This window comes from Mustela nigripes, chromosome X (assembly GCF_022355385.1).
Source record: "Mustela nigripes isolate SB6536 chromosome X, MUSNIG.SB6536, whole genome shotgun sequence".
Lineage (NCBI taxonomy): Eukaryota > Metazoa > Chordata > Mammalia > Carnivora > Mustelidae > Mustela > Mustela nigripes.
The window spans coordinates 47,585,035-47,604,175 of NC_081575.1; the positions used below are offsets into that span (position 1 = coordinate 47,585,035).

The 19,141-nt window shown below is 36.2% G+C and overlaps 1 pseudogene; it reads right to left on the reverse strand.

Moving 5' to 3' along the window:
* Nucleotides 1-7,098: 7,098 nt before the first annotated feature.
* LOC132007059 (Y-box-binding protein 1-like) lies at nucleotides 7,099-10,406 on the reverse strand (annotated as a pseudogene).
* Between the last annotated feature and the right edge of the window lie 8,735 nt (nucleotides 10,407-19,141).

A 19,141-nucleotide genomic window follows, 5' to 3' on the forward strand; every position in this document is an offset into this window, starting at 1 on the left:
GATACTGGTTGGGTGTAGAGAAAAGCATAGAAGATATTAGAGAATCCCTTAATGCAGAAATAAAAGATCTAAAAAATATTCAGGCTAAAATTTAAAAAATGCTATAAGCAAGATGCAAAACTGACTGGATGAAATGAAAACAACGATGGCTAAAGCAAAGGAATGACTCAGTGATACAGAAAATAAAATTATGGAAAATAAAGAAGTTGAAAAGAAGAGAGGAAAAAGTATTAGATCACACATGCATATTTAAGAAAATCAATGACTCCTTTATAGCATAATAACTTTCTTATCATAGAAGTCCCAGAAGAACAGAGGGGAAATGGGACATAATGTTTATTTGAGCTAATTATAAATGAAAACTTCCCTAATCTGAGGTAGGAAACAGACATTGAAATCCAAGAGGCCCAGAAAACTTCCACCAAATTCAACAAAAGCAAGCCAACACCAAGACATAACATAGTCAAATTACACAGGTGAGCAAAGAATCCTGAAAGCATCCAGGGAAATAAAACCCTTAACATACAAGGGAATACAAATCAGTTTCACAGAAACTTGGCAAGCTAGAGAGTGGCATGATGTATTCAATGTGCTGAATGGGAAAACAAAAATATGCAGCCAAGAATACCTTATCCAGCAAGGCTGTCATTCAGGATAGAAGGACAGATAAAAAGTTTCTGAAACAAAAAATAAAGGAGTTTGTGACCACTAAATCAGCCCTGCAGTAAATACTAAAGGGAAACTGTGAATGGGAAAGAAGGACTAAAAGCAACAAAGACTAGAAAGGAACAGAGAACATGACCAGAAACACCAACATTACAGGTAACACAATGACACTAAATTCGTATCTATCAATGATCACTCTGAATGTAAATGGAATAAATGTTCCAATAAAAGACACTGGGTATCAGAATGGGAAAATAAAGAGAAAGGAACAAAGAAAGGAAGAAAGAAAGGTAGATCCATCAATATGTTGTCAAAAGAGGCACATTTTAGACCTAAAGATGCTTACAGATTCAAAGTGAGGAGTTGGAGAACCATCTATCATGCTAATGGACATCAAAAAAAAAAAAAAAAAAGCTGGAGTAACCATATGTAAATCAGACGACCTAGATTTTAAACCAAAGACAGATGATAAGATGGAGAAGACTTCTATATCATAATAAAGAGGTCTATCCAATGAGAAAATCTATCACTTTTAAATACTCATGCCTCCAACATGGGAGCACTTAAATATATAAATCAATTACTAGTGAACATAAGGAAACATATTGATAATAATACAATAATAGTAGGAGAATTTAACACCCCACATACAGCAATGGAGAGATCATCTATGCAGAAAATCAAAAAGGAAACAATGACTTTGAAGGACACATTGTACCAGAAGGTCTTCACAGATATATTCAGAACATTTCATCCTAAAGCAATAGAATATACATTCTTTTCAAGTCCACATGGAGCATCCTCCAAAATAGATCATGTACTGGGTCACAAATAATCCATCAACAAGTTCAAAAAGATTGAGATCATACCATGCATATTTTCTGACCATAGGGCTCTGAAACCTGAAGTTAACCACAAGAAAAAATTTTGGAAAGACCACAGATACATGGAGGTTAAAGAACATCATAGTAAAGAATAAATAGCTTAACCAGGGAAATTATTGTTTAAAAATTTAAAAAAATACATGCAAGCAAATGGAAATGAAAGCATGACAGTCTAAAACATTTGGGATGTGGCAAAGGCAGTCCAAAGAAGGAATTATATTGCAAAATAGACCTACCTTAGGAAGCAAGACAAATCTCAAATACACAACCTAATATTACAACTAAAGAAGCTAGAGAAGGAAGAAAAATTAAAGCTTAAATACAGCAGAATAAGGGAAATAATAAAAATTAGAAATAAATGACTAAGTATCAGGGAAGAAATGGATAAATTCCTAGAAACATACAAACTACTAACACTGAAACAGAAAGAAATAAAGAATTTGAACAAATTAAATTAACAGCAAAGAAATTCAATCAGTGATCAAAAATCTACTGAAAAATAAAATGTCCAATGTTATATGGCTTATCAAGTGAATTCTACCAAACATATAAAGAAAAATTAATTTCTTTTCTTAAAATGTTCCAGGAAATTGAAATGGAAGAAAAACTTCCAAACTCATCCTATGATGCCAGCATTACTTTGATTCCAAAACCAAACAAAAACCACACTGAAAACAAAAGTTACAGACCAATATCCCTGAAGAATACGGATGCAAAAATTCTCAACAAAATACTAACAAATTGAATTCATAGTAAATTAGAATAATTATTCACCACGATTCAAGTGGGATTTATTTCTGGGCTACAGGGGATTTGGTTTTGTGGATCTTCTGTTTCTTTCTTCTCTTGTTCTATTCTCTCATCATACGTTGGCTTTCTTTAGTGATATGCTTGGATTTATTTCTTGCATATATATCACTTTTTTTTATTATTTGTGGTTACCATTAGTTTTGTATATAACATTTTCTACATATAGCAAGCAGTCTTTCTTAAGTTGATGGTCACTTAAGTTTGAACCCACTCTTTACTCCTCTTCTCCCCATATTTTAAGTGTATGGTGCTATAATTTATTATTATTTTTTTAATTTTGTGAGTCTCTTGACTGATTTTTACAGATATTTACTTTTAATACTTTTGTGTTTCCTAACTTCCTTACTCTTATTTCTAGACTCTCCTTCTACTCAAAGAATACCCTCTGACATTTCTTGTAGGGCTTGTTTAGTGGTCATGAACTCCTTTAACCTTTATTTGTCTGGGAAACTCTTTATCTCTCCCTCTATTCTGAATGATAGCCTTGCTGGAGATAGTATTGTTGGCTATAGATTTTTCCTTTTCAACACTGTGAATATATGATGCCTTTATCTTCTAACTTCTGGTGGAGAGGAGGAACAGGACTGAGAAAAATATTCAAAGAAATAATGGCTTGAAACTACTAAATTTGGCAAAATACATAAACCCACAAATTCAAGAATCTGAGTGAACCTCAAAAAGGACTAACCTAAATAAATTCACACCAGACATACTATAATTAAACTCTGAAATCTAAATACTAAAGAAAAAAACTATATTGAACACTTCCAGAGGGAAATAACATTACATGTAGGGGAATAACAATTAGAATAACAATGGATTTCTCATCTGAAACCATGAAGTTCATGAGTTAATAGCACATTATTTTTATGGTATTTACTGAAACAAAGAACTATTAATTCAGAATACTATATTCAATAAAAACATATTTAAGGAATACTGAGGGGATAAAGATATTCTCAAATGAAGCACAACTACAAAACTTTGTTGCTAGTAAGCCTACTTTTAAATAATAGGTAAAGATAGTCTTTAAACAGAAAAGAAATAACAAAGGAAGGTTTGAAACTTCAGTTATGAATGAAGACTATCAGGATGGGTAAAGTAAGTTAATATAAATAGACTATCTTTCATTCCTTGAGTCTTTTAAATCATATTTCATGCTTGAAACCAAAAAAAACGAAACTGTGTATATATAACACCATCTGATGTTGTGCTCAGTGTATATAGAAGAAATATTTAACCCTCTTACACTGTTTATGGGAATGCAAGTTGGTGCAGCCACTTTGGAGAACAGTGTGGAGATTCCTCAAGAAATTAAAAAATAGAGCTTCCCTATGACCCTGCCATTGCACTACTGGGTATTTACCCCAAAGATACAGATGTAGTGAAAAGAAGGGCCATCTGTACCCCAATGTTTATACCAGCAATGGCCACGGTCGCCAAACTATGGAAAGAACCAAGATGCCCTTCAACGGACAAATGGATAAGGAAGATGTGGTCCATATACACTATGGAGTATTATGCCTCCATCAGAAAGGATGAATACCCAACTTTTGTAGCAAAATGTATGGGACTGGAAGAGATTATGCTAAGTGAAATAAGTCATGCAGAGAGAGTCCATTATCATATGGTTTCACTTATTTGTGGAGCATAACAAATATCATGGAGGACAAGGGGTGTTAGAGAGGAGAAGGGAGTTGGGGTAAATTGGAAGGGGAGGTGAACCATGAGAGACTCTGGACTTTGAAAAACAATCTGAGGGTTTTGAAGGGGTGGGGGGTGGGAGGTTGGGGGAACCAGGTGGTGGGTATTAGGGAGGGCACATATTGCATGGAACACTGGGTGTGGTGCAAAAACAATGAATACTGTTATGCTGAAAATAAAAAAAAAAAATATTTAAGATACTTATACTTTTAAATGGGTAGATTAAAGGGGCCTAATTGGTTCCTTTCATATAAAGTGATAAAATATTGATATCAGTATACGAGGATAAGTTACATATATAATTTATAATTTGTAGAGCAACTACTAAGATAAGTAGACAAAGGGATATGCTCAAAATATTATAAATACCTCAAAAGGAAATTTGGGTTGCCAGAAGGAATGTGGGCAGCGAAATAGGTGAAATGAATAAAGGAATTTAGGAGTACACTTAGATAAGCACTGAGTAAATCTATGGAATTGTTGAATCATTACATTGTACACCTGAAACTAATATAACACTGTATGCTAATTAAACTTGAATAAGAGAAAGAAAAAAACAAAGAGTAAATAAATAAAAGAGAAAATAAAAGGATGGAATTCAAAATGTTCCTGTAACTCATAGGAAAGTAAGGAACAAAAAAGAAAGGAAGAGTAAAGAGAGGAAACAAATACAAAGCAAGTAATAAAATGGCAAACCTAAGTCCTAACATATCAACAATTACTTAAACTGTAAATGCAGCAAATAAAAGACAAAAAATGTCAAAAGGCATAAAAACAACATGGCTCAACTATATGTGTCTACAGAAAATTCACTTTAAGTAGAATGACATTGTTAATAAGTTGAAAACAAAATGATTTTAAATATATATCATAAAAATTAAAATTAAAATAGAACTTGCTATATTAAAATACATATTGGTTATCTTAGAGCAAAGAAAATTGCTAGAGACAAAGAGAGACATTAAATTATAATAAAAGGATCAATCCACCAAGATGATATAGCAGTTGTAAACATGAATGCACCGAACAATGGAGTCTTAGAATACAAATACATGAAACAAAAACTGATAAAACTGGAAAGAGTCAAATTTATAATTATAGTTGACAACTATGACAAAGCATTCTCAGCAGCTGATGTGACTGTTGGACAAAACAAATCAGAAAACATGTAGAAGATATGAACAACAAAATGAACCAACATGTTCACACTGACATACATGGAACATGTCATCCAACAGCAAAATACACTTTTTTTTTTTCCAAATGCCCATGGAACATTCACCAAGATAATAAACAAACAAATTTAAATTTAAAATCATTCACCAGTGTAATAAACAAACTAATTTAAAATCATTAAAATAATACAAAATGTGTTCTCTATGGAATCAAATTTTAAATCAATAAGAGAAACAAAGAGGAACATAACCAAACATTTAGAAATTAAATAACACACTCCTAAAATAGTCCATGGGTCAAATAAGACTGAAAGGGGATAAAAATACATTGATGTGAATGAAAACGAAAATAAGGTATATAAAAATATTTGAGACCTATCTAAAGGAGTGCAGAGAGGTAAATTTATAAGACCAAATGATTACCAGAAATGAAGAAAGGCAGGGACATGTGGGTGGCTCTGTTGGTTAAGCATCTGTCTTCGGCTTAGGTCACAGTCCGGGGTTCCTGGCATGGAGTCCAGCCTCAGATCTCTTGCTCAGAAGGGAGTTTGCTTCTCTCTCTGCCTTCTCTGCCTGCCACTCCCCCTGCTTGTGCGCTCTCTCCTTCTGAGAAATAATAAATAAATCAGAAAAAAAAAGGAAAGAAAGAAATGAAGAGAGGTCTTAAATCAATAATTTAATTAAAATCTATGTACCTTTTTCTAGGAACTAGAAAAAGAAGAGCAAAAAAGCTAAAGGAAACAGAAGGAAATAAATAATAAAGATGAGAACAGAAATCAATAAAACTAAAAGCAGTAAAACAAGATAAATCAATGAAACAAAAAGCATTTTTTGTAAAGGGCAAAACAATTAATAAAATTGCATCAACACTGATAAAAAAGAAAAAGAGAAGTTACAACTTATCTATATCATCAATAAAACAAAACATCACTATATCCTTCAGGAATATTTTGAGTGTGGGTACCTGTGTGGCTCAGTTGTTTAAGCAACTTTCTTGAGCTTGAGTCATGATCCCGGGATCCCACATCTGGCCCCCAGCTCCGTGGGGAGTCTGCTTCTCCCTCTGACTTCTCCCCTCTCATGCTCTCTCTCACTGTCTCTCTCTCAAATAAATAAAATATTTAAAAAAAGAATATTTTGAGTGTATTAATAGTATCCTTAAAAGATACTAATCTTAAATAATCTAAGGATCACAAAGCATTTTTATTTTTAGTGGTTAGATTCAAAAACAGAACAAACACTGTTTCTTCTCAGACACCTATTTCTTATGTGCATTGTGATAGAACAAAAACCTACAAATGCATGAATCACAAAGTGAATTGACCAAAGTTGTACATAATAATTTGTATAAATCACTTCAGAAAAATAAAGAGAAAAAAATCATTTTATTTCCAGAACGGAAACTATATTTACATATTTTTAGACATTTTATAATAATATTAATTAAGTAAATTTTAATTTTATTAATATTAAACATTTTTATATAAATTCAATTTTTTGTTTTTGTCAATACTTATGCATTTATTATTTTTTAAGATTATTTATTTATTTGAGAAACAGAGAATAGGGGGACAGAGGGAGAGAGAATCTCAAGTAGACTCCATGCTAAACACAGAGCCCAATGCAGGGCTTGATCCCATGACCCTGAGATCATGACCTGAACCAAAATCAAGAGTCAGACAGCTGACTGAGCTACCCAGATGCCCACGTATGTATGCATTTAAACATAAGTAAAGTCTGTGCACATTTTTTGTAGTTTGTTCTTTTCTATTGAACATTATTTTACACACATATTTTTATGTGCTAGATACTCTCTGCTATTGTCATTTTTTAAAATTGTTTAAGAGCTTTATTAACGGGTGCTTGCCGTTTGTTGACTTTTGAAAAAATCAAGTTGTAAACTCTTATTACAAATTAAAAATGAGGTTCTTAAAAATCTCAACTTGACCAGATATGAAACAATTTAAAAACCTTTAAAGGTGTATTGAGAAAAACCAGGCTTTTTTTTTTTTTCTTAAAAAACACCTTTGTCATTACCAAAAAGAGAGGTCTTTAGGTAAAAATAATAAAAACCCCATGCTGCATAGATAATGCAGATAGTTCTGTTTATCTGGTCAATGGGCAAAAATCAAGCACTTAAGGTCTTCAGCTCCAATCTTTTGTTCATTTCTTATTGCTGGAATTTCATCTTCATTTCTTCGTGTTGGATGACTAAACCGGATGATGGTAGAGATGGTAAGCTGGCATTTACTCAGCCCCGCCCTGCTCAGCCTCGGGAACAGACGAATTCTCAGCTGGTGGATCGGCTGCTTTTGTCTCTTTGTCATCTTCTGGTTTAGGGTTTTCTGGGCGTCTGTGTCGGTAATTGAAGTTGTGGCGGTACTGACATTGAGGTGGCTGCTGACCCTGGGTCTCATCTCCTTGATTTTCCTCCTGGTTGCCATTCCCTCTAGGTTGTCTTTGGCTAGGAGGACCCCTGCGGAATTGTGGTCTATCACCCCAATACATCTTCTGTCTCACTGGTCTACCTTGTTCTCCTGCACCCTGGTTGTCAGCACCTTCCATCACTTCTCCCTGCCCTGGAGGGTTGGAATGCTGTGGTCGACGCCCATAGGGTCTCCTCGTGTAGTAAGGTGGGAACCATTGCCTGCAGTAGGGCCGGCGCTGTTGGGCCTGGCCTCGAGAGCACTTTCTGATCCCTCGTTCTTTTCCCCACTCTCACTATTCTGGTAATTTTGCTGGTAATTCCATGGAGGACCCCTGGGACGTGGATAGCATCTATAATGGTGACGGTCTGCTGCGTATTTACTGACTTGCACTGGAACTCCACCAGGGCCTGTCACATTTGCTTCCTCCCCACCCTTTTCTCCTTCAACAACATCAAACTCCACAGTCTCTCCATCTCCTACACTGCGAAGGTACTTCCTGGGGTTATTCTTCTTTATGGCAGTCTGGTGTACAAATACATCTTCCTTGGTGTCATTCCTGTTGATGAAACCATATCCGTTTCTTACATTGAACGATATTACTGTTCCCCAAACCTTTGTTGCGATGACCTTCTTGTCCCTGCCGGCAGGTGCCACCAATGTGAGGCCAACAGGGCCGTCGCTCCCTGCAGCGCTGCCCGCGGTGCTGGACTTTGTGTTTGCAGCCCTGAGAGCAGGGGCGGCGGGAGTGGGGCGGCGGGCGGCTGCTGGGTCTCAGCCTCGCTGCTCCTGGTTGCGGTGATGGTGACAGGGGCCGGTTGTGGCAGCTGCGGCTCCTCCCGGGGTGTGATGGTAACTAGGCCGGCAGCAGCGGTGGAGCTGCTCAGGGCTCTCTGCTATTGTCATTTTTATTTGACACAGACTATTGTATCATGATGTATATCATGATACTTCATAGTCTGCTTATCCACTCCACATTAATTATTTTATGTTGTTGCTATAATAGAACAAATTGCGCCCTAGCTAAAAACCTATACCAGAGCTTTAAACTCACATTGACTGAGTTGTACTCATCTTAAATTTATGGATCAATTACGGATTTAAGTTTAGAGTCAAATTAACTTTATTTCAGGCTTAGTTATAAGCTTGTCTTCTGGTTCCATGATTTCAGTTCCTGGATCATCTCCAGTGCCTGAATTTCCAAATTAAAAGTTTACCTACTACTTTTTCACTATAACCTCACCAGCACTTGTCTCTTCTCTTCTTGGTGATAGCCATTCTAACAGGTATGAGGTGATCTTTCATTATAATTTTTATTTGCTTCTCCATGATGCTTAGTTGTGTTCAGGGTTCAAACTTGTAACAAAGAGTAAATAAGCCATAGGGACCTAATACACAGTGTAATAAATACAGACAAGAAAATATTACTTTAATGATTTAATGTGGTAAATATTGCTTCAGTGGCAATCATATTACCTAAACATATTAAAGTAACACACTGTATACCTTAAATTTACAAAATGTAAGATGTCAAAATTATTAAAACTGAAAAATAACAATAAGATAAAATTTACCTACTACTTAGGTCTTTGGAATAAAAAAACCTGTCTTAGTCTTACCAGTTTTGTTAACAATTGATGTTTTCTCAATGAACTGCAGCCTGCCATAGATTTAGCAAGAACTTCTAATAGGTTCCTCTATGACTTTGTGCAGTTTGCAATTTATAACCAAATATTTGTTACAACTTACTCTATCTCCTTGAAAAGAATTGTCTGATTGTCTCTACCATCATTTATTTCTGCAACTTTTTCTTGAAGTCAAGTTCTGCATACTTGCCTGAACTTAATTCCATCACCTACTACCATTAGCAACCACAGTCTATATTGCTGTAGTATCAAACTCCTGACTCTCTTTGTTGGGTTTATTTTGCTACTGATAAGTTGAGTCATTTTTTATTCAATTAAAAAATTCATACAAAATTTCAGGCATTATTCCAAATACAGAGTATTGCAATAAACCAAGTCTACAAAAATCCTGTCCTCATAGAACTTATATTCTAGTGAGGGAAGAGAAAGTTCTGATACTCATCTTATTAAAATCACTGCCAGGTACACCTTTATAAAAAATACTCTTTATGCCTTTCTGGGTTATTTTCTTGGTATCAGTTGTGGTGAAAAAAAGTGAAAAAGTAACTGGTTCACCAGATCCACTTTTTTTTTTTCTTTCTTAGCACATAAGGTATGTTCCCTCAGCCTTCTTCCCAGTTGGGTGTGGTCCGTGATTGAATTGTAAATAACAGAATCAAGTATAAACAAAATGTTCCATTTCTAGGTCATTTAAAACCTCCTATATGACCCCTACTCATGCTCTTTCCCCACTTGTTAGCTGGATGCAAAGCTGCATGCAAATGAGCATGGTGACATTGGAAGCTGTGTAGTGAAGACAGTGTAACATCAAGATGAATACAATCTGGGAGTGCCTGGGTGACTCAGTTGGTTAAGTGTCTGCCTTTGGCTCAGGTCATGATCCCAGGGTTGTGGAATCTAGCCCTGCATTCAGGCTCCCTTTTCAGTGAGGAGCCTGCTTCTCCCTCTGCTTGCCATTCCCCTTGCTTATGCTCTTCTTTTCTCTCTGTCAAATAAATAAATAAAATCTTAAAAAAAAAAAAGAAAAAGATCAATACAATCTGGGTCCAGTATGACAATTTGCAGGAACGCTGTGAAACAGTTTACTTTCATCATCGTTGAGCCATTGTACCATTTTGTTATTGCTTATTATAATTGTATAGTGGTTCCATCAAATTATAGAAATAGTTTGATGGTTCTTGGTACAGTTTAATATATTTTATCCAAAAATTTTTCTAATTTATAGTGTAACCATCAATATGGGACTGTTTTCCCACAGCCCTAGCACTATTGATTTTTATTCGTATATGTTGATTGACTTTTTTATTTTAACAAATTTATCATGGCATCTTCATTTTAATTCATATTAGCATTATTGTAAAGAGGGCTATGTATTTTCCATACTATTGTTTGTATTTTCTCATGTATAAATATTATCAAAAATCTTGTGCTTTGCATACTTACTAAATTGCATCTGAAATTGCATTCTTGTCTATAATTATATTTTTATTAAATAAGGAGATTTGAATGTGTGAAGTTTCTGCTTACTTTGCCTAAAAGAAATTCATCTTCCCCCCCAAATATGTTTCTCTTGGATTGCAAGAGAAAGAAGGAACAAAGGCACACCTTTTATTGCAACAAAATTATTCATTCTTATTATGGTGGCACAGTTACATTCTTTTATACAATCATTCATCTCAGGGATTTCAATAAATTGTGCAATAATTTATGTTTTTAATTTGTTTTTCCAGAATTTTCTCTCAGACTTCTGCTTAGATAAAAGTGTTAATCTGCTTGTTTGTTCAGTATGTGTTGGATTATATCAATTTGAATGAAATTATTTTTCTTTATATTCATTTAACCTTGGATTCTTAGGATAAACCCTAATTAGTTATTGCATGGGCCACAACTTCTGTGCCCTCAGTGCCATAGTCTTCTGGAACTTCAGTTAGTTAATGCAGTGATGCAATGGCCAATTTTTCTTGGACCTATATGATTCTGCATCTTAGGGACTCTTAAATCATTTCAGAAGGGTCTTCTTTTTACTGATGTGATACAGCCATGTTGATAACCACATAGTCTGAATTTGTGACTTTTACTGAAATTTAACTTCCTGAGTAGGCACTGGTGTTATTGCATGGTGCCATTTGGAAGCACAGGTGAATTCACTCCCTGTGGGATAAATTTTGGCCAATGGAAAGCAGGATCCCATGATCAGCTTCAGAGTCCTCCTGGGTGACTAAGTTAAACTATCAGCCAAATGACCAGCAATGTCTCTTGGGGGCTTTTCATGAAATGGAGGTTAGCACATTACTGTATCACTTTGTATGGTTTCCCCTACTTCCCTATTTCTTTCTTTCTTTCTCTTTGTTGTTGTTGTTGTTCACTCATACTATCCTGGGATTCTGCTTCCTTAATAAGACATACCACTTAATCATTGTCTCAGGTTCTATATTCTACGTAATTTGGGCTAATATAATTTGTAGGGGAAGTGTTTCCTAAAGATAGACCCCTAGCATGAGATTTCGCATTTTTCTTGTCCACCCTCTGAATGAAATAAAGACTCAATTCTGATGAGAAATGAAATGGTAACCTCTGGCATGCTGGGACTTCACATCTGCTTAAGGCTTTACCTATGATTAATTGGAATTAGCTACATATGGAGGGTGAAACTCTGGGAAATCAAACAATACAGTGGTAATCATTATGGAGTCAATAATAATTATAAGATCTGCAGAGAACGATGCCTGCTTTTTATGGCACCTTAAATTTTGCAAAATGAAAATGTTTTGCTCAGAGTAGTTTGTTACCCACTTGAGGTATCACCAGTGTAATACAACTGATAAGGTCTCCCTTTCAGAACTGAATCACTCATTACACCAGATGCTAGGAGTTGTACCTGCTGAGTGGTCCTCTGAGAATTACCCTTGTTTCAAGGTAGTTGCTTTGGTCAAAATAAATGACCCTCCTTGGGGTCAGCTTACATCTAAAGACTCTTGATGCTAGGGTGCAAAAGCCTGATCCTCCTGCCTCAATTTGGGACATTTCTGAAAGCTTAACCCTGTATCACTTTTTAACATTCTGCTCAATCCTACTTTGCTTCCTCCCTAACAGTGTTTTCCCCTCCAAATTCTACAATAAGTCACCTCAGATTCTTCTTTCAGGGAAATGGAAGCAGTAACAGTAGGTGCGGGAAGGGTTCTTAGGGAGCAGACTCTAAAACGAGATTTTGGTTCTTGTTTAACCACCATTAAGATGTTGGGAAAGACTTCACCATTTACGATTGAGGGAAAACAGTCCCTTGTTAAGTACAGTAGTGGAACAATTATTAAAACGTTTAACAGTGGTACTACAAAAGATACTTTGTACTCACACTTCAAAAAAATATTTATAGAAGGGAACACACTAGTTGATGCAATATCTCAGGTATCTTAAAGATTTATGGGGATGTGGAAAGGGATGTAGGTAGAGTAAGGTGGGGTGGGATATGAAATAGGTAGACCCTATGGCTTATTCATGTATTGGAGAAAGACAGTGACAGATTGTGAATGATTACTTGACAATTGAATTTAAAATATGATAGTCAGAGGGCCTCCTTGACAATATATAAAGTTATTGAATATCCCAGGACTTAATCTTAAAGCTACCAAAGAATCAGGAATGGTGGAATTGTTAACAGCAGCAAACTACTACAAAAATATCTTAGGCTCAATTTAATGTTATTAGGCAAACTTCATCTATAATTAATTCTTATAAACCATTATTTCAGAAATAGTTTCTAGAATCATAAAAAATTCAGTCCTTGGGTCCCGACTCATTTCATTTATCAAAATATATTTAAGATACATTCGTGTTTTGGTATGACTTGATAGCTAATTCCTTTTTACATTGAATAGTATTCCATTGTATGGATGCACTGGAGGTTGCCATTCATCCACCTAATGAAGGATGTATTTATCGCCTCTGAATTTTGGAGATTATGAATAAAGCTGTATACATCCACATACAAGATTTTTATTCTTCTAAGTTTTTTTCTTCCTAATTTTTATTTAACTTCAAGTTATTTAAGATTCAGTGCAATATTTGTTGAAGGTGTAGTATTTAGTGATTCATCACTTAGGTACAACACCCAGTGATCATAATAACAAATGTCTTTCTTAATCTCCATGATTTTTTTAACCCATCACCCCACTCACTTCCCCTCTGTTTCTTGGTTGTCCTCTCTCTTCCCCCCTTATGTTTCTTTGTTTTATTTCTTAAATTCCACGTATAAATAGAATCATATGGTGTTTTTCTTTCACTAACTGACTTATTTTGCTTAGCATACTTCCTATCTCCATCCACATCATAGCAAATGGCAAGATTTCATCCTTTTTGATGGCTGAGTAATATTCCATTGTACATGTATACTACCTGTTCTTTATCCACTCATCAGTTGATGGGCATTTGAGCTCTTTTGACAATTTGGATATTGTTGATACTGGTGCTATAAACACTGCAGTTCATGCATCACTTTGAATGAGGCACACTTGCTTGAGAAGAGAAATACTGGCAGAGTATAAGAGGCATCAGACTTGGTATAAGTGGATTAGGCAGCTACTGTTCTGTGCTGTTGTATTTACTATAGGCATTTCTGCATTTATACTGAGAGGTAGGAAGGTAAATGGCACCAGCCAGCTCCTTTGTCCCTAGAAATGGGTCTTACTGCTTACTGCTCTCGAGAAAGTGCTCCCAGAAGAGGGAATAATCTTCCTCCATGTGTCCCTAGGGATTTTTTTGATTGCCATTTCACATTGTCTGAATCTTGATTGTTTGCCTTCCTTCCTTCCAGGAGAAGTGCAGTGCCTTCTGGGCTCTATCCTAGGCAAGCCTGCTGACTTTTAAAACTTCAGGTTTTAGGGACATGGTGTGGACAATGGCCTGCACTGGTCTTCTGGAGGCTGGTCTTACCATATTGGGACCAAGACAGGTTTTCCCAAAAATGCCAAGTGTACCAGAGCACAGGGATGTGAAACTTAGAACAAGCAGACAAGGCAGCCAGTGTCAGGGCCAAGTTGCCCTTGGTAGGAGACTCTGTCCGTGCTTATAGGTGGTGGAGGGAAATGACACCTTCTAGCTCTTTTGTCTCCAGAGAGGGGTCTCTATGAAGATGGAATAATCCCCCCCACACACATTGTGTGCCCCAGGAATTCCTCATATCCTGTCATCCGCCCCTGGGTTCTTTGCCTGCTTTGTCTCAGGAGTAGGGAAGCACCAGTGGGGCTCTATCTCAGCCAAGCCTGCTGACCATTAAAATTCCATTCTTCGGGACGCCTGGGTGGCTCAGTTGGTTAAGCAGCTGCCTTCGGCTCAGGTCATGATCCCAGCGTCCTGGGATCGAGTCCCACATCGGGCTCCTTGCTCCGCAGGGAGCCTGCTTCTCCCTCTGACTCTGCCTTCCACTCTGTCTGCCTGTGCTCGCTCTCACTCTCTCTCTCTTACAAATAAATAAATAAAATCTTTAAAAAAAAAAATTCCATTCTTCAATTTGGTTTCAAAAACTCACAAAATCAGACCCTCTGATTTTCCCATCCAATGGCTTTGGAAAAGTGTTCTTGTGCATTTCCCTATGTCTTCCTCTCTCTCTTTTACCTCTCTCTGTGACCAGGGCTCCCTCCCCCTCCACAGGACTCATGATCCATTTCTCCTCCAAATCACATCTCCACACTTCCTCCTTCCTTCAATGTGGCCACTTATTTACCTCTAGTAGTGCAGATTTTAATTTTTTTTTTCTATCAATCCTCAGGTCAATCTCTTGGGTAATCAGAATTATTTGATAATTACCTAGTTGTGTTCAAAGGATGAGATGAACCTAGGGTCGTCCTACTGTGCCTCTATCTTCACATTCACATATAAGTTTTATGTAATATTGGTTTTCATTCCTCAAAGAGAAATATCAAGGCATAGGCTTTCTGGGTAGTATGGTAGGTGTTCATACAACTTTATAAGATACTGACAAACATTTTCAAAGTAACTATAACATTTTGCATAACCAGTAGCAATATATGAGAGTTTCAATTGCTTCATATTGTTTCCAGCACTTGGTGTTTTCTTATTTTTCGTTTTTTTTCCTTTTTTTTTTTTTTAATGCTACTCTGACTGGTGTCTAGAGGTATCTGAAAATGGTTTTATTTTGCCATTTTCTGATAACTAGTCATGTTAAGTATCATTTTATTATGCTCATTTCTCATCTATATATTTCTTAGCAGAAGTAGGTCTTCTGTTATTTTGCCCTTTTAAAAATCGTGTTATTTGTTTCTTGTGTTGAGCTTTGCACATTTTTAATACATATCCTTTGTCAGAAATGTGATTCACAGTTATTTTCTCCTAGGTTGTGGCTCATAGTTTTATTATCTCAATAGTGTTTTACTTTTTTTTTTTTGCATTGTGTTGTTAGTCACCATACAGTACATCATTTGTTTATGATGTAGTGCTGCATGATTTATTGTTTACCTATAACACTGAGTGCTCCATGCAATCTGTGTCCTCCTTAATACCCATCACTAGGCTCACCCATCTTCCCACAACCCTCCCTTCTAAAATGCTCTTTTTGTTTCCCAGAGTCCATAGTCTCTTATGGTTCTATTCCCACTCTGATTTCTCCCCTTCAACATCGATTCAAAACCTAAGGGATATGACAAAGGTGGTCCTAAGAGTGAAATTCATAGCCATCCAAGCCTCACTCAAAAAAAAATAGAAAAATCCCAAATACACAAACTATCTTTACATCTGAAAGATCTGGAGAATCAACAACAAATTAAACCTAATCCATGCACATAAAGGGAAATAATTAAGCGTGAACAGAGATCAATGAATTAAAAACCAGTAGTATATATTAACAAACCTAGAAGCTGGTTCTTTGAAAGAATTAATAAGATCAATAAACCACTGGCCAGACTTATCCAAAAGAAAAGAGACAGAACCCAAATTAATAAAATTATGAATTAAAAGGGGAAAGATCATAACTAACACTACAGGAATAGGAGTAATCATCAGAAATTATTATCAACAGTTATATGCCAATAAGTTAAGCAACCTAAAAGAAATGGATGCTACCCTGGAAACTTATAAACTTCCAAGACTGAAACAGGAAGAAATTGACAACCTGACTAGACCAATATCCAGTAATGTGATTGAAGCAGTGATCAAAAACCTCCCAAAAAACAAGAGTGCAGGACCCAATGGACTCCCTGGGGAATTCTACCAAACATTCAAAGAAGTAATACCTATTGTCCTGAAGCTGTTTCACAAAATAGAAACAGAAGGAAAATTTCCACTCTTTCTATGAGGCCAGCACTACCTTGATCTCCAAACCAGGCAAAGACCCCATCAGAAAGAAATTCAGATCAGGGCACCGGGGTGGCTCAGTGGGTTAAAACCTCTGCCTTCGGCTCAGGTCATGATCCCAGGGTCCTGGGATTGAGCCCCACATCGGGCTCTCTGCTCAGTAGGGAGCCTGCTTCCTCCTCTCTCTGCCTGCCTGTCTGCCTATTTGTGATCTCTGTCCAATAGATACATAAAATCTTAAAAAAAAAAAAAAGAATTTCAGACCAATATCCCTGATGAATACGGATGCCAAGATTCTCAACAAGATCCTAGCCAATAGCATCCAACAGTACATAAAAGGATTATTCAACATGACCCAGTGGGATTTATCCCTGGGATGAAAGGGTGGTTCAACATTTGGAAATCAATCAATGTGATAGAACACATAAATAAGAGAAGAGACCAGAACCACATGGGCCTCTCAATTGATGCAGAAAAAAAAAAAACAAAAAAAAAAAACATTTGACAAAATATAGCATTCTTTCCTGATTAAAACTCCTCAGAGTATAGGGATACAGGCACTATTCCTTACCTTAATAAAACCCATAGCAAATATCATTCTCAATGGGGAAAAACTGAGAGCCTTCCCACTGAGATCAGGAACATGAGAGGGATGTCTACTCTCACCACTATTGTTCAACATTGTAGTAGAAGTCCTAGAAACAGCAATCAGACAACAAAAATAAATAAAAGGCATTCAAATTGGCAAAGAGGTCAAACTCTCTCTCTTTGCAGATGACGTGATATTCTATGTGGAAAACCCAAAAGTCTCCACCCCAAAATTACTAGATCTCATACAGCAATTCAGTAATGTGGCAGGATATAAAAACTAATGCACAGAAATCAGTTGCTTTCTTATACACTAACAATGAAACAACAGTGTTTTCAAAGAGCAAAATTTCATTTGCTTTTTATAAAGTCTAATTTATGATCTTTTAAAATATTCTATTTATTTATTTATTTATTTTGTCAGAGAGAGAGAGAGAGCCCAGGCAGGGGAAGGAGGAGGTAGAGCAGGCAAAGCAGGCAGAGGGAGAAGCAGTCTCCCTACTGACCAAGAACCCTAGGTGGGACTCCATCCCAGTACCCTGGGATCATGACCTGAGCTAAAGACCAATGCCTAATTGACTGAGCCACTCAGGCATCCCCAGTTTATGATTTCTTATTTTATTTTATTTTGATTTTTTATCATGTCTCTTATCCACCATATAGTACATCGTTAATTTTTGATACTTCAATGATTCAACAGTTGTGTATAACACTCAGTGCTCATCACAACACATTTCCACCTTAATACCCATCATGGAGCTACCCTATCCATCATCTCCCTCCCCTCCAAAACCCTCGGTTTATTTCCTAGGGTCCATAGTCTCTAACAGCTTGTCTCCCTTTCTGATAGCTCCCCTTCAGTTTTCCTTCCCTTCCCCATGGTCTTCCATACTATTCCTTATGTTCCACTTATGAGTGAAATCATATGATTTTTAAATTATATATTTCCTTTAGTGTGGAAGGTAGGAATTAATTGCCTAATCTAACATCACATTTTTTTCTCCTATGTTTTCTACTTAAAGTTTTGTATTATGCTTTTTTTAAAAAGATTTATTTGTCAGAGAGAGAGAGAGCACACACAATCAGGGGGGGCAGCAGGCAGAGGAGAAGTAGGTTCCTCACTGAGCAAGGTGCCTGATGCAGAACTCCATCCCAGGACCCTGGGACGATGACCTGAGCTGAAGGCAATCACTTAACTGACTGACCCACCCAGGCATCCCTATAGTATAAGATTTTACATTTAATTCTATGATCCATTGGGGTTAATTTGTATATAATATTAGATATAATGTTATAAACTTAATATGCATAATTTCATATAAAGTATATAAATATAAAATTTGCCAGAGGAAAATACTACCATTTCAGTGGTTAAATTTAAAAACTTCCTTTTATGGGGAACCAGGGTGGCTGGTTAAGTGTCTGCCTTCAGCTCAGGTCATGATCCCAGGGTCCTGGGATCAAGCCCCGGAGCCTGCTTTTCCCTATCCTTTTCTCTCTCTCTCTCTCTCTCAAATAAATAAATAAAATATATAAAAAATACTTTTACATGTAACACTTCTTATTGTTAAGACATCTTAACAAACTAGATATGAAAAGAAACATTCTTTAATAAAGAAAATTTATCAAAAGGCATAGTATTTCTCATACTTAATGGTGAAAATGTAGGCAATTACTGTCAACATTATTAGTATGTCTTCTCTGACAACTTCTTTTTAACATTGTATTAGATAAAAAAAAATTGAGAGGTAATGAGTTTAAAAAGTAAGAATCAAAATTGTTATTCACTGGGGAGAGGAGTCAAGATGGCAGAGAAGTAGAAGGCTGGGACTACTTCAGCTAGCCGGAGATCAGCTAGATAGCTTATCTAAAGATTGCAAACACCTGAAAATCCATTGGCAGATCGAAGAGAAGAAGAACAGCAATTCTGGAAACAG